This window comes from Henckelia pumila, chromosome 1, assembly GCF_033568475.1.
Source record: "Henckelia pumila isolate YLH828 chromosome 1, ASM3356847v2, whole genome shotgun sequence".
Classification (NCBI taxonomy): domain Eukaryota; kingdom Viridiplantae; phylum Streptophyta; class Magnoliopsida; order Lamiales; family Gesneriaceae; genus Henckelia; species Henckelia pumila.
In genome coordinates this window covers 118,982,908-119,000,848 of record NC_133120.1, presented here as the reverse complement: position 1 = coordinate 119,000,848, position 17,941 = coordinate 118,982,908, and positions in this window count along the sequence as shown.

The following is a 17,941-nucleotide window of genomic DNA, read 5'->3' as shown; positions in this document are numbered from 1 at the left end:
CTTTGTCTTCTCCTGTCTTTTATCTTGTGTCTTCTTTGTTGTCTTGTATGTTCTCGGTTATCTGCCCTTTATTTATAGCTGAAGAATGCAGATTCCTACCATTTTCATTTGTGAGGTGTCTCAATTCGATTGGCTCCTTGTGATTCATTTTATGATTATTTTTCATTAATAACAAGATTTGATTTTAAATACTAAAAATATTAGTATTTTCTTTTATTTGGTGTAAGATTTGATATCAAATACTAAAAATACTAGTATTTTCTTCTATTTAGTACAAAATGTAATCCTGATTTAAAATCTTGATTTGCTCATAAAATATATTAAAATATCAATTATTTAACTATTTATTTTTTATAAGAATTTAATTTCTCAATAAATAGCCAATTCTTTTTATTGATATTTAATGTTAATTTCAGGGTCAACAAATTTAATTGTCCATAGTTTGAATTAAGTCCAAATCCAAATTTTTAATGGCAAAAAATTCTATGGGACGGTCTCAAGGGTCATATTTATAATACGGATCTTTTATATGAGTTCTCTATTAAAAAATATTACAATTTATGTCAAAAATATTATTTATTATAATAAATATGGGTAGAATTGATGCAAAACATCTTAACACTAACAGACATGACTTGACGTATTTGGTATATGGGTTGAGTTTGCGTGGTGTATTACAAAACTTTTGTCACCTAATCCACAAAACGTGTTACCTAATCCAAATCCTAATAAAAAAAATTCTCTTTTTTTTTCAATAATTTAGAGGGTAAGTTAGTGGAAGTTAGACATAAATTTAGAGGTGAAATTTAGTGGAAGTTAGATATAAATTAGAGGGTAAATATCGATTTGCATACGCTAATCAACATTATATTCCAAGATTTGTAATCTCTGAAAACAAAAAAAAAAAACTAAAAATGAAAATTCTCTTTTTATTTCAATAATACATTTTTTTTTTAATTATGATAGAACAAACGTTATTCTTCAGTGTATTGCATAAACCTAAAGGATAATGCAGTAACTTGAAAATAAAGCTGTCAGACGGATCAACCCGCCCCGCCCCGTCATGACCCGCGGTCCGTTTGGATTGGCCCATTTAGGTCCACCTCCAAATGGGCCATAAAAACCCCAACCCGCCCGCCTCGCCGCGGGTTGCGGGCTAAGCGGGCCAACCTACCAAAATTTAAAAAAAAATAAAAAATTCAAAAAATAAAATTAGTATTTGAGATTGAAAAAAATATATCAACATGTTAAACAATAACAAATAATAAATGTTACAATCAAACAAATCATATAAAATTTTGATGTTAACTATTATATTTTGGATAAAAAATTGCATTTTCAAATAATATGAATAATATAAATAGATATTTAATAATAAAAAATAATAATGTAAAATGTTAAAAATATTACGTATACAAATCACATTTTTAAAAATAATTATTTTATGTCCATAATTAAAAAAAATTAAAATTTTATTTAAAACCGACGTGTAGGCCTTCCCCGCCCTGCAGCCCGTTTGGGGAGGCCTCTTTAGGCCCACCTACAAACGGGTCATTAAAACTCCAACCCAGCTCGTCAATTTTTAATGACGAAATGGGCTGGCTCGACAAGCTCAACCTGTTTTGACGGCTCTACTTGCAAACAATGTTAGTCAGCGTTCGACTAAACATATGAGACAGACTTACCAAAAAAAATTGTTAAACAAAAATAATAGAACACCGAATCTTATTTGTGACTTAACAACCTACTCTATTAAGTCAATAATACTTTTTTTTCTCAAAAGTTGCAAACACTCTTGCGATCGTGATACAATATACAATATATCAGATACAATAAATCGTACACAACATAGCCAATATCATCCCCTGGCCTTATGTACGTATACATCTAAATAAATCCCAATTAATCGAAAATACAACTATTTAAATCCAAATCTCAAATAAAATCCGAATCCGCCACATTATTGCCTACCGGATTCAATTTCATTAACCGGGTCAGAATTCAGATCCAGACCCGCTTCAACATTCCCCCCCTCCACCTTGCTGACCCGACCAAAATCTTCCCTTTCCAGTAACGGAACCCACGACGCCGCCGTTAGCTGACGGCCGTTCCGCTTCTTGAAGTACTCCAGCGCCACCTGCATTCTCCTCACAATGACGAAGAATTCTTCCACCTCCTCGTCCGCCGGCGCTTCCGCCTTGAAGCCGTCGTCTCCTTGCCGGACTCTCCCTTTCTTCCGCTCAGCCGCTTCTCCGCCGTCATCCTCCCGTTTTCTCTTCTCCACTTGCATTATTATGTAGCAGAAAACTTGGGAGGAATAAATGAAAGGGAAAATTGCAATTTGTTGGAATAATGGGTTTTGCGAATATATTAAATGATTTAAAGGGGTTACGGGGAAGTGGGGGAAAATATATATTTGTCAAATAAATAAATAAAGTTATTAAATATGCCTTGTGAAATTAGGTGATGGCTACCAAGAAATTTGTTCCGCTTACGTCATATGGTCGTGCATCTGATGACGTCAGAATAAATATCTTATTACGACAGAACAATATTTATTACACACTTTGTGGGAATAATGGAAATATGCAGTTGTTGGGAGTGACCATTGACCAATTCGTAACCAAGAATTTGGGTCTATCAAGGATTTGGAGTTTGGTGGGGGGCTGGCAATGAATTGATCTCCCTCAAATAATTGATCCCTCAAAATCTTCGTCGAAGCCCAAAAAAAAATAAATAAATATTTCCTTTGTGTAATTCATTTAACCTCTAAGTTTAGAGTACAATTCAACCCAACTTAAGTTGTATTTGGGAGAGCTGGTAGAAAACACTTCTCAAATTTTTCATAACAAATGCTGAAAAATAATTCATATAAGTTTTCCCAAATACTACCTTAATAGTACTCTAACTATGAATTTAATGGCTAATGATTTGACATATAGACGTCATAATCTCAATTTAAATTTTTTATATTGTTGTACACGTTTCATTGTACATATAACATTATTCTTTTTTTGTGACGTGAGAACCCGCAACCGCTACCATTTGGTGTGTTTTGGGTAAACCCCCGCACTAATGCAATAGTCTGCAAATTACGCTAGTCAGGTAAACCACACTGAGCAAACCCTGTGCGACAGGCTAATCCAAGAATATGTTGACAGGGAGAATCGAACTTCTGATATCTGACCAAAAATTCACCTATTCCACCAACTTGGATATCCCTAGGGGGCAATATATAACATTACTCTTAATATAATAAGGGGCATAGGAGAAAAGTAAATTTTTATCATCTATAGTCAACTAGATATATGCATATATAAATATAATAAAAAAAAACTGAATTGTTTTTTTCTTTTCTTTTTTTGTTGTGTAAATTTTACTGTTTGTAATTTTGATGATCCATGTTGTAAAATTTCAGTTTTTAGGGCTACTCTCTTTCATGTTTTTTTTTTTTTTGCAATTCTTGTCATATTCTGACGTGATGTTAATGTGATATCGACGTGTGACTTTGTCACATCAATACTTCTAATTTTAAAAAAATTAAAATTGCCAAAAAATGACACAAGACTAATATTGAAATTTAATAATATAGATTCTCAAAATCACAAATAAACAAAAATACATGACACAAATTGCAATTTCCCTGCAGAAACTTCGAACTTAAATTTGCAAGAAAGTCAACAATACGATAAATAAGTATCGTGCATGAATCTGGAAGATGACTCAGCTTGTGATTTTCTCCCCCTGATTGTGATTCGTGACGAAGAACATGTGTTGCGCGGCAATCTTTCCAAACAATTTCCATCAAGTAAATGGAAGACTCGTGGTACTGTACGTCGTAGTCAGATGGTACCAAACTCAATAACATTTGTGATGTTTTGTTGTATTTGGATACATAGATTTCAAATTTATCGATCTCAAATCTATTTAGATATATATTTTTATGATGTGGGAATCGTAATCGTTATTTTTTGTGTATACTGGGTAAATCTCTAAATTAACGCAAAGGTAAATCGCATTAGACAAGCTCTGTACGACAGACTAGTTTAAGAAGGTTTTGACAGGAGGAATCAAACTCCTGACCAAACGCTCAGTACCTACTCTACCAACTTGAACACCCTCTTAGGGCTTAGATATATATATGTGTGTTGTTGTTTAGCTTGCAAAGCTAAGTAAGATCGTAAACTTAAAATCTGGTCACTTACATGTTTATATAGTATTTCATGTTAATCTAAGACTTATTTCAAGTTCATCATGTCATTTAAAATTCATTATATATGTACTTTTATATTACTAATGTGTAAATAAGTAAGTTACGAGTTTAAAATTTTTTTATTGTACGTAACAATAGATAGTATTTGAGAGAGTTTCTAGGAAATACTTCTTAGTTTTTTCTTCACAAAATTTCAAAGTTTTGTGAAGGAGAAGTTGAGAAGTGATTCCTAAAAGCTCTTCCAAATACTATCTAAAACCATAATCAAAATATATGGATTTCAATTTCATATCTCCGAATGACCTTAAGTTATTCAATATTCATGAATTAATTTTTTCAAAATACATTTTGAACTCATTTCACATTACAAAATCGTTGTTTTTATGTTTAGTCTTTCATTACTTTAACGAATTGATCGGTTATTATATGAGTTAATTTCATACAGTCGTGCCCCGTATGATAGTTGGAACTAAATAATCTAGAAAAGTGTGACATGATATGTATAACATTTACAATAGAAAATACCACCTTCAAAACATTATGAAAGATATTGAGCTATGTTTGAACAAATATTTATAAAATATTTTTATAAAAGTGTTTTTTTACAAAATTTGTATAAAATATTTTTACAAAGTTTTTAAAAAATAAATATATGTTTTTATAACTATTCTATAAAAAATATTTTAAAAAAATATTTTAATTATTCTTTAAAAAATATATATATTTAGAGAACAATTTTAAAAAAATATTTTCAAAAACATTTTAAAAAATCTTATTCAAATACAATTTAAATTTTTTCACTTATAAAACACTAAAAACATTTCAAAATACATATAAAAAAGCCCAAATATTCAACAATTCATCTTTTGAAAACTTAGGATTAAATATTTCTTGGAAATATGGTAAACATAACGAGAGTACTCTAGAAAAGTAAGAGAAATGAGATTAGGGATGTACACGAGTCAAGTTGAACTTGAGTATTGTATTACTCGTGCTTGACTTGATTTAAATTTTGCGAGATAATTATTAAACATGTCCTTATAATTTCACACAATTCTCAATTATATCATTTTTCTTTCACTGTTCTCAAATAAGTCCCTCATATACCAAAATAATATCCTAATTTGTCCCTCAAGATAAAAAACACTCAAAAAATTTCTTGCAATACCCTTAGTTATAATTATATTTATTGGACTATGAAAATGGTATCAGAGCCTAGAGTTTTTATTTCAAGTATATAAAATTGTTATTACTATGTAACTTGGCAGAGGAGAAGATTTCTTCTCAAATTATGAATCCGAACATATGTTTGAAATTTTTTATTTTCAGGATTTATTCCAGTATTTTATAATATTTTAACAAAAAGATCTAAATAAGGTTAGGTATCAAGAAGAACTGGGAGCAAATCAGGATAATAAAGTAAATTATGATTCAAAGTCATATATTCTTAAAAATTATTCCGGATTCATTTACGTTCTCGGGAGATCTTAAACAAATACAAAATACAATGCAAAATTATGGCAATCAGTTATATTATGAACCACAATAAATTAAGACATCCTTAAAAACGAAAATTTTTTTTTGGAAATTTTAAAGGATATTCGTACAAGTATCCAAAATATAGAACAACGTAGTTCTAGTCAAAGGTTCACAGGAGAAAGACTACCACCATCATTTCGTACATAACCTCTATTACATCAGAGAGAAAAAGCTAATGTGGTGCAGAAACATCTAACTGAGAGAAAAAAATTTATCCCTCTATCAAAACTGCATCAGAAAAAAAAACTGATAACAACTATATAGAAAAGATTGGTCTTGAGGATCTCTAAGACCTTGCAGAATCGTCTGCAATCTCAAGATCTTAGATCTAAAAATGAACACAATTGAAGGCGATCAATCCTTAGTTAGACGAATTTTGCAAGAACCACCAAGAGAAGAAAATGTAGGATCCCATAACACAAATGTAGGAGAAAACCACACAAATTTCCAAACAGGTGGAGAATCACACATAGCAAGGACAAGGTCAAGAACGAATCAAATTCTCATTCACCAAAAAACCTATGGAAAGACTGTTTTAGAACTAATACATCGATCCTTACGAGGTAATGCTTTACCTGGATGTACTGGACTTAAAAAATCAGAGAAAATCTCATATGTGATTGTACATCAGCTATGAGAATCGCTGTAGGAACACTTGATCTTAATAAAGAAGGATTCATTAAATTTTTAAAAATGACTCTTATGGGACCAGTAAAAATCACTTGGGAAATGCTTTCGACAGAAACCAAAGAGTCAATCCCAGTCAGAGAATTTCTTATTGAGATAGCGGAAAAATGGCAACCATATTCAAAGCACGATTTATAGGGGTGAATTATTTTTATAGTGAAGATACATAAAAGAAAATAAATATACTCAAGCTTTGCATAGTCTTTCTCAATTACAGGACATCTGTTTATTTGATGAATTCAACAATGCAACTTTTCTTTGCTAAAATGCCAAGTCCGTGGAGGGAAATGCTAATAAGGGAATACATCCTTGGCAATCCGGATTTGCTGGCACAGATAGTCTATTTTCTTAAAGGAAAATTAGCATAATGATGTCATTTGCCAGCATTAAAAAAGAACTACAAAGGAATAAGGGTTATTAACAAATGTACTCAATTATATTGTAGCAAAAATGATCTTTCAACAATTATTAGAAGTAACCCACATAGGCGAAAAGGAAGAATATAGATATCGTACATATATCAAATGGGGGAAAAGTGGAAGAATTCCTTGGAAAAATATGGTCTAGACAGAAAGCCAGATTTTATAAATCTTGACAAAGAAGTGGATCATCACGAACTAGGATGTCATCCCAAGCATCAAAACCATCTTCAAGCATGGGACGAACACCAACAAGAAAAACTTTCAGAAAATTTCACTGTAGTAACCCGTACCCAAAAATAATTATTTATCGATAAATAATCAAGTGATCATGTTTGGATTAAGTAAAACATGATTAAGGAATTTCCAAAAAGGGTTTAAGGAATTCTAAAATGGATCCAGGACACTCGGAAATAGTCAGGTGAGTTCCAAGTATTCGGAAGGAACGGAGGCTCCGAACTTCAGGATTGGATGGTCCGAAGGGGGTTGAGTTCGGAGGCCCTGAACCAGTTCAGATGGGCAACGTTCGGACGCTCCGAACTAGAATCGGACGGTCCAATCTCTACCGGATAAGATAAGATAATAAATTATTATATTGGCTAAGAATCAGACTTCGGACACTCAGAAGTAGAGGTTCGGACGGTCCGAACAGTAGCCAAGCCAGGTGTCCGGAGTAGTGATGACACAGATGACATAATTCTCGAGATCGGACGATCCAAAGTCCCGTTCGGATGATCCGAAGAGCTGGGCGAGACATTCATGCATGCAGTGATCGGACGATTAGAAAGGGGGTTCGGACGGTCCGATCGTTCGATCCGAACTTATGTCTATAAATATGGGACGAAGGTCTCATATTTCAGATGCTCAGAACTTCTCTCCTTTACCCACGTGGCTCTATTTTAGGGCTTTGGGTACTCTTATTTTAGAGTTGGAGTAGGAAGTATATTTTAGTATAGTCAGACAGTGCCTTACATAGTAGAGGAACAGTGCTCGAATAGCGGAGCTGTGCTCAAAGATGCGGAGCCGCATCCGGGGTGTGCCCTAAGTAGTGGGGTAGTCGCCATCAGCGGGTTGACAACGGACGCAAGTATAGCTTTAGCTTTCTAAAAATATTTAGGAGTATGCAATAGCTTAGTTAAGACTTTAAGAGCATGATTAATGATGCATGCCTACTTTGCATTGTAGAGCTGATGATAGGCTTGAAATCTAGAGGGATGCTTCTAGAAATGCCTTTAGTAAGGTACAAACATATTATCCGAAATAGCCTGGTAGAATATACATATTCCATGTTTGCATGTTTTATCTGGCATTGATTATATGTCAATTTGTTATGCCACGGATATTATGCTGCATGCATAGACACGTTGAGCTTTATGCCTTGATTGCATAGCCGTAGTAGGGGTCTCTCAGCTTCGTATATATTAGTGGTTGGTTTCCATGGATTTGGATCCGGTTATATCCACGGTTCTTATGGTATGGGAGCCACCTCCGACGCGACGTCCCAGCATGCTACATATTATGGCGTCTTTGACTGAGTAGTGTTCTATCTCTGATAGGTTCCTGGTACCCATTCAAATGCATTTGTATTTACATTCATAGCATGTGTATATTTGTAATCTCGTATTGAGCATTAGTGCTAACGTCCAATATTTTTTTTGTATTGTCTGGACACCCCATTCGACGTGGTAGTTGCAGGTGTTCCACCAGGACTTGGGATTATGTAGTGACCAAGCAGAGCTACAGGAGTAGTAGCTAGGATCAATTGATTTATTTCAATTGGGTTGTATATTTGAGATTTTAATTACCAGTTGTATTCTGCCGGGACAACATTTAAGTTTCAGCCGCATATCTCTGATTATGTTTATTGCATGCTTATTTAAGCTTTAAACTCTGCGAAGTAGTGGATCCGGGTTAGGGTCACTACATTCACACTAGAGAAAATGCAAATTTTAAAGATTGCACTGGACATGTGTAGCAAGAGGTCATGTGACTAGGGGTGGGTTTTCGGTATATACCGTATAAAAAATATTGGCATGAAAAAAATTCATACCGATACCGATATCGAAATTCTAAAATATTGGTATGGAAAAAATCTATAGTGACCCTTACCCGGATCACCTACTAAACAGAACTTAGGCATGCAATTAACTTAATAAAACAGATATCAGAATAAAACTGCGAAAACCATAAACATTATACAATCCCAAGTAAAAGAATCTATAATTTATTCAAATAATAAACAACCAAATCGAATAGCTGTATCAACCCAAACAACAGTAATAAAACCTAAGCGAAGCTCCAGCTGGCCAACCAATGACTAGCCCCTCCTGGATCCACCTGCCTCGTCCAATCGCAAACCTGCCCCATGGAATAGGGTGTCCAGAAACACAGAGTACGAGACGTGAGCATAAAACGCTCAGTACGAGAGTATGAGTATACATGCATGCAAAGTGAACTCCCTATAAACTCGAGGTCAAGGATCAGATAACAGAGATAGACCGGGCCCTGGTATGTAGCACGCTGTGCCATCGCTTCAGGAGGTGACTCCCATACCATAATACCAGTGGATATACCGGACCCAAATCGATGGAAGTCCATCAACTAACAGGATAGGGTACAACTCTACTAACAGACATCTCGAAGGAGATACAGCAAGATGCAAATGAATGCAGCATAATATCATGGCATATAAATCATGCAGTCACATAATACATGCATACTCAGTCAGGATATCTCGAATAGTACTTTCGTACCTTAAATCAGTGCAAGCTCTACCAACTCTAGGTCCACGCCTATAGTCTGCTCTACATTGCCAAATGATACTACTATCATTAAAGTGCTCTAAAAGACTTAACTAAGCTATTGTATACTCCTAAATATTTATAGGAAGCAAAAGCTATACCTTCGTCCGTCGTTAGCCCTTTGATGTCGATGCCTCCAGAACTTGGGCACAACTCCGCTACGACTCCCGAATGTCTCGCCGACCTCCGGGCCAAGCCTAAGAAGACTAGAACAACTCCAAAAGTACTAGAATGGAAAGGAAAACTCGGAATTGGCAAATGAAAGTGAAGTCTCGGCCTTCTATTTATAGACAATGATCGTAAATTCCGATCCTTGATCGGAACGTTCGAACCTCGATCGGAACGTTCGATCCTGCCATCGGAGCTTCCGAAAATCCTGATCTGCCACGTGTCAAAATATCACTTGTTGACTCCGGATAGGGGTGATCGGAGCTTCCGATTCTGATCGTAGCTTCCGATCTAACCACACGTCATGAATGACGTAATATCATCGGTGCCTCCGATCGCTCATCGGAGCTTCCGATCCTGTTCGGAGCTTCCGATCGTGCCTTCGGAGCTTCCGATCCGTCCGATACCCAATTTATTTAATTAGCATTAATCCTTTAATTACTCAATTAGGGTACGGGCTACTACATTCTCCCCCACTTAAGATATTTCGTCCTCGAAATCAGATCTTAAGTACCGAATGCAATACAGAAATCATAAACATTTTTTATTCAAATCAAACGTTTACAGAGTTTGCAACTGAATACAACTTAAGAATGAAATCAAAACAACTCAGGATGGTCTTCACGCATCCTGTCCTCAAGCTCCCAAGTAGCTTCCTCAGTGCCTCGGCGCTGCCACTGAACTAAAACCAAAGGAATGACTTTGTTCCGTAAAACCTTATCCTTATAATCCAGGATACGAATAGGTTTCTCAACATAGGTCAAATCCTTGTTCACCTGAACCTCAGACCGCTGCAGAATGTGAGATTCATCCGCCACATACCTTCGCAACAGAGATACGTGGAACACGTCGTGAATACTGGCTAGATGCAGTGGTAAAGCTAGTCGATAAGCCAAATCGCCAATGCTCTTCAAGATCTCAAACGGACCGATAAACCTGGGAGACAACTTGCCCTTAAGGTCAAATATGAGAATCTTACGGAAAGGTGACACTCTCAGAAACACTTTCTCTCCGACATCGAACTGCAAAGGCCTACGCTTGATATTAGCATAGCTGGCCTGACGATCCTGTGCAGTCTTAATCCGTTTCTTGATCTGATCAACAATGTCTATCGCCTGCTGGATAAACTCCGGTCCCTCAGCCTGTCTCTCCCCCACTTCTTCCCAGAAGAGTGGAGTACGACAACGTCGCCCGTAAAACGCCTCGAAAGGAGCCATACCAATACTAGTATGATAGCTGTTGTTGTACGCGAACTCGATCAACGGCAAATGATCCTGCCAGGCTGAACCAAAATCCATGACGCACGCTCTAAGCATATCCTCCAAAGTACGGATAGTGCGCTCCGACTGACCATCAGTCTCCGGAGGATAGGCAGTACTCAAACTGAGAGTAGTACCCATCGCACGCTGAACACTCCTCCAGAATCTAGAAGTAAACCTGGGGTCCCGATCGCTGACAATGCTTACAGGCACTCCATGAAGTCGAACGATCTCCTGAATGTACAACCGAGCCATACGATCCACATTGTACTCTCGACTATAGGAAATGAAATGCGCTGACTTGGTGAGTTGGTCCACCACAACCCAGATAGCATCACAGTTCCTCGGAGATAATGGCAAATGGGTCACAAAGTCCATTGTGATAAACTCCCATTTCCATTCAGGAATAGGCAGATTGTGAAGCAATCCTCCAGGTCATCGGTGCTCTGCCTTGACCTGTTGACACACCAAACATCTCGAAACAAACTGATAAACACTGCGTTTCATTCCCTTCCACCAGAAACGAGTACGTAGATCCTTGTACATCTTGTTGCTCCCAGGATGAATACTCAACTTAGTACGATGCGCCTGAGACAAAATCTCCTCTCGCAACTCTTCATCCTGCGGAATCACAAGCCTACCAGACAAACACAGAAAGCCATCTGACTGATAATGAAATCCAGACGAGCTACCCTCGTTAGCTAGACGAGCTAAACGCTGGGTCTTCGAATCAGACATCTGAGCATCTCGAATCCGCGAATACAAAGCTGACTCAGATAGTATCGCAAACATCTGGATACTCTGCATACCTTTCTTATGCTTGAAGGTATATCCCGAAGTACAACAGTCACCGATTGCACTAGACATCGAACAAGTCTGAAGTGCGGATAGTCGCACCTTGCGACTCAAAGCATCAGCGGTGAGATTAGCAGCTCCCGGATGGTACTTAATCTCGCAATCATAGTCCTTAAGCAAGTCCATCCAACGTCTCTGCCTCATGTTCAACTCCGCCTGAGTGAACAAATACTTGAGACTCTTATGGTCGGTGAAGATCTCAAATTTTTCGCCATACAGATAATGACGCCAGATCTTCAAAGCGAATACAATGGCTGCTAACTCCAAATCGTGGACTGGATAGTTGTCCTCGTGAAGCTTCAGCTGTCTAGAAGCATATGCGATCACATGCCCATTCTGAGTCAGGACACAACCCAACCCCTGAAGAGAAGCATCCGTGTAAACCACATACCCTCCAGATCCTGATGGTAATGCCAACACCGATGCAGAAGTCAACCGCCGTCGAAGCTCACAGAAATTCTCCTCACACTCGGAGGACCACTAGAAATCCATACCCTTGCGGGTAAGCTGCGTCAAAGGTTGAGCTAGTTGAGAGAAGTTCAGAATGAAGCGATGATAATACCCTGCTAGACCCAGAAAACTACGGATCTCAGCAACTGTCTTCGGACGCGACCAATTAAGTACCGCTTCAATCTTGCTTGGATCAACAGAAATCCCCTCCTTGGATATGATATGGCCAAGAAAGACCACTTTATCCATCCAGAACTCACACTTGCTCAGCTTGGCGTACAACTGCTCATCTCGAAGAGTCTGTAGTACCAACCGCTAGTGAGAAACATGCTCTTTTGTATTACGAAAATACACCAAGATTTCGTCAATGAAGACCACGACAAACTTGTCCAAATACTCCCTGAAAACACGGTTCATCAGATCCATGAATATAGCCGGCGCATTAGTCAAACCAAATGGCATTACTAGAAACTCGTAATTCCCATAGCGAGTACGGAATGCAGTCTTGGCTACGTCCTGATCACGGACTCTCAACTGATGATATCCAGATCTCAAGTCAATCTTGGAGTAAACTGACGTGCCCTGCAGCTGATCAAACAAGTCATCAATACGAGGCAACGGATACTTGTTCTTCATAGTGACTCGATTCAGCTGCCGATAGTCAATGCACAACCGCATCGACCCTTCCTTCTTCTTTACAAAAAGAACAGGAGCTCCCCAAGGAGATACACTAGGACGAATGTATCCCTTGTCGAAAATATCCTGTAGCTGATTTTTCAACTCACGCATCTCTGACGGAGCCAGACGATACGGTGCTCTAGAAATAGGCGAAGTACCCGGCATCAACTCTATGCCAAACTCGACTTCCCTAGCAGGAGGAAAACCCGGAATCTCATCAGGAAATACATCTGGAAATTCATTCACAACAGGGATGCTCTCTATCCCAATACTCTCAGCGGACAAATCAACTGCATAGATAAGGTAGCCTTCCCCACCAGACTCTAGAGCTCGACAAGCTCTCAAAGATGATACCAAAGGCATCGGGGGTCGCGCTCCCTCACCATAGAAAAACCAGCTCTCACTCCCCTCCGGATGAAAGCGTATTAATCTCTGATAGCAGTCCACTGAAGCTTGATAGGTAGTCAACATATCTATTCCCAGAATGCAATCAAATTCGTCCATCGCCAGGACCATGAGATTCGCTAACAGAATGTTCCCTTCGAACTCTAAAGGGCAACCCATCACTAGACGCTTAGCCAAAGCATATTGGCCCGTCGGAGTAGAAACAGACATCACTACATCTAGTGCAATGCATGGTAACTTATGCCTCTTAACAAAACGTGCAGAAATGAAGGAATGAGATGCGCCAGTGTCAATAAGTACAAGTGCAGGTATACCATAAAGCAGAAATGTACCTGCGATGACTTTCTCATTCTCCTCCACTGCCTGATCATGTCTCAGGGCAAACACCTGGCCAGAAGCTCGTGGCCTCAAATGAGAACTCCCAGCAGGCTGTCCCTGCGACCTCTGCTGAACGGTGGCCTGAGAACCCGATCCTGAACCAGAACCAGAACCGCCTCCCCCAGACAGTGGACAATCCCTCCGGATATGACCAGTCTCTCCACAACGGAAACAAGCTCCAGAAGCTCTACGGCACTTGTCGGATGGATGGTTCTTCCCACAGTGATCACACTTGTCCTTCTTACCGAAACGGACAACACCTCCAGAACCAGAGGAAGAAGAAGTAGATCCAGACTTCTTGAAAGATTGGGCACGGGGACCCAAAGAACTAGCAGGCCTCGATTGATAGAAAGACCTGTTCCGTCGAATGCTGTCCTCCGCCTGGTGACAACGGCTCACCAAACCCTCGTAGGACATGTCGTCGCCAACCGCCACGTGGTCATGGATCTCAGGGTTAAGGCCCTGAAGGAACATATTATACTTCATCTCTGAGCTATCAGCAATCTCGGGGCAATAGGATAGCAGATCAAAGAACCTCTGCTGATACTCATCAATAGACATGGCTCCCTGTCGCAGACTCAGTAGCTCGCCTGCCTTCGACTGACGGAGTGCAGGAGGAAAATACCGCTTTTGGAAAGCTGTGCGAAACTCGGCCCAGGTGGCCACTCCTCTCGCCGCAACAAAAGGTGCGGAAGTAAACCTCCACCACCTGCGCGCAGCCCATCCAGAAGATAGCCAAGGGTCTCCACCTTCTGCTCCTCGGCGCATTGGAAAGTCTGAAAAGTCGTCTCCATGCGGTCTAACCAATTCTTCGCATCCTCCGAAGACTCACCTCCAACTAAGGGCTTAGGACCTATAGCTAAGAATCGACGCACAGTGAAACGCTCATCGTCATGATGATGATGATGCCGTTCTCGACGAGGCTCCCGATCGGCATCACCCCAACGCCCACCAATACTTCCATGAGAACTCCGGTCGTCACGATTTGTCATCTACAAAAATACCTCATGATGAGACTAAATCCCAAGAATTATTTTGCATGCTCTGATACCATAAATGTAGTGACCCTTACCCGGATCACCTACTAAACAGAACTTAGGCATGCAATTAACTTAATAAAACAGATATCAGAATAAAACTGCGGAAACCATAAACATTATACAATCCCAAGTAAAGGAATCTGTAATTTATCCAAATAATATACAACCAAATCGAATAGCTGTATCAACCCAAACAACAGTAATAAAACCTAAGCGAAGCTCCAGCTGGCCAACCACTGACTAGCCCCTCCTGGATCCACCTGCCTTGTCCAATCGCAAACCTGCCCCATGGAATAGGGTGTCCAGAAATACAGAGTACGAGACGTGAGCATAAAACGCTCAGTACGAGAGTATGAGTATACATGCATGCAAAGTGAACTCCTTATAAACTCGAGGTCAAGGATCAGATAACAGAGACAGACTGGGCCCTGGTATGTAGCACGCTGTGCCGTCGCTTCAGGAGGTGGCTCCCATACCATAATACCAATGGATATACCGGATCCAAATCGGTGGAAGTCCATCCACTAACAGGATAGGGTACAATCCTACTAACAGACATCTCGAAGCAGATACAGCAAGATGCAAATGAATGCAGCATAATATCATGACATATAAATCATGCAGTGACATAATACATGCATACTCAGTCAGGATATCTCGAACAGTACTTTCGTACCTTAAATCAGTGCAAGCTCTACCAACTCTAGGTCCACGCCTATAGTCTGCTCTACACTGCCAAATGATACTACTTTAAGTCAAGTGCTCTAAAAGCCTTAACTAAGCTATTGCATACTCCTAAATATTTATAGGAAGCAAAAGCTATACCTTCGTCCGTCGTTAGCCCTTTGATGTCGATGAATCCAGAACTTGGGCACAACTCCGCTACGACTCCTGAATGTCTCACCGACATCCGGGCCAAGCCTAAGAAGACTAGAACAACTCCAAAAAGACTAGAATGGAAAGAAAAACTCGGAATTGGCAAATTAAAGTGAAGCCTCGGCCTTCTATTTATAGACAACGATTGGAACTTTCGATCCTTGATCGGAACATCCAAACCTCAATCGGAACGTCCGATCCTGCCATCGGAGCTTCCGAAGATCCTGATCTGCCACGTGTCAAAATATCACTTGTTGACTCCGGATAGGGGTGATCGGAGCTTCCGATCTAACCACACGTCATGAATGACGTAATATCATCGGTGCCTCCGATCGCTCATCGGAGCTTCCGATCCTGTTCGGAGCTTCCGATCGTGCCTTCGGAGCTTCCGATCCGTCCGATACCCAATTTATTTAATTAGCATTAATCCTTTAATTACTCAATTAGGGTACGGGCTACTACAAAATCTATATTGGTACCATATAGATACCGAAAAAAAAATTCAATATACCAAAAAAATGTCTATATTTCAAAGAAAGTTTGGTACGGTATCCCGAAAAATTGGTATTTTAGCTCGGTATCCCAGCCCTTCATGTGACGCCCCGTATTCTCATTCATTTTCTTGAAGATATGATGCAAAGAATGCAGAATACTTTTGAAATTTTAGTAATACATGTGTCGTGTTCTCAAATTTACTATACCAAGTATAAATTAAATTCATTCAAATGACTCAACTCTGATTACTCAAAGCTTGCATAAAATCTCATTGAACAAAATGATGTTAACGCTTAATTAAAAATTGATTCTTATATGAGAACGCCAGAACTTTCTCATACATTAAAATTTTGAAAATATAAATTATTCGACCCTAAAATAATATGCTAAAACATGAATTCAAATAAAACATACATAACATTAATATCATACATAAACTTTCATGGATATGTTTGAAATAAGGTTCTCGGACAGCCGTGTCATGTGATCCTTTCGCCTCCTCGACTAATCAGCCTCATGAAAATCTTTTAAAACGATAACTTTTTCATTGCATCTGCACCTTCCAAACATAACGAGTCTTAAAACTCAATATGCATATTCATATAATAACGAATGCATAATAAAATCATAATACATGCGTAGGACGTGATCATAATATAAAAGTAAAAAAAAAATTCTCTAGGTGATGTATTACATGCAAATACGGTAACCATTAGAGCACATTCATTTGGTTTCATGATCATGTAAATAGTTGCACAATCTAAGTATGCCATTTGGTACAACCCATACTAGCCAAAGTCAATATGTGTACCATCACATACTAGTCAAAGCCAATATGCACATATTTCGTTCTTGGTTTGGAAAGACCTTCCTCGAAGCTCATCCTTGTGACTCCTGTATTGTTATCACAAGTACACATAAAAATAAAATTTTCATTAGATTCATTTCATTCTCATTCATATCATGCACGTGAAACTTTCATGCTTGAAAAACATCCGTGATATATAAAAAATAAATTAAATATGTCCTTTAAATTTTCATAAATATTATGCTTTCCTACATAAAATAAATTTCATGAATAGAAATACATAGATCATCATGCATTACGTATAGTTAGCGATCCACGTAAATCGTCCTCCACGTTCTCGACGATAACTTCATGCTTCATGCACACAAGACCAACTCGGACCCTTACATACATGTTATAAGTCCCAAAAATATATGGGAAAAAAGGTAAAATGAATTGGGTATTGACTGCTAAATTTGGTATCAACTAGCAAGTGTACTAAGTCAAGTAATAATAAGTGAACAACGAGTCCAAATATCGATCCCACAAGGACTGTTGTCAATTCTCAAGATTTAATTATTTTACTTAATCTAGAAAAAATAATAGAATAGAAGTGCGAAGAATTAAATAAAAATTTAATTACTAAAAACAATAAGAAATAAAATAACTGCAAGATAAATTTAAATAAAACAAGACAACCAAAACACACGAAGGTACCAAACAAATTATGCAAACAAGTGACAAATCCAGGATCCAGATTTAATCTTAAATCACGACGAATTCTCATAATTTATTTAACAGTCTATTTCTAGAACAGTTAAACCTATTCAAATATTGATGGATTAATTTTCATAATTCTAATCAAATTAAAATGCATTAGGAATTATGAGA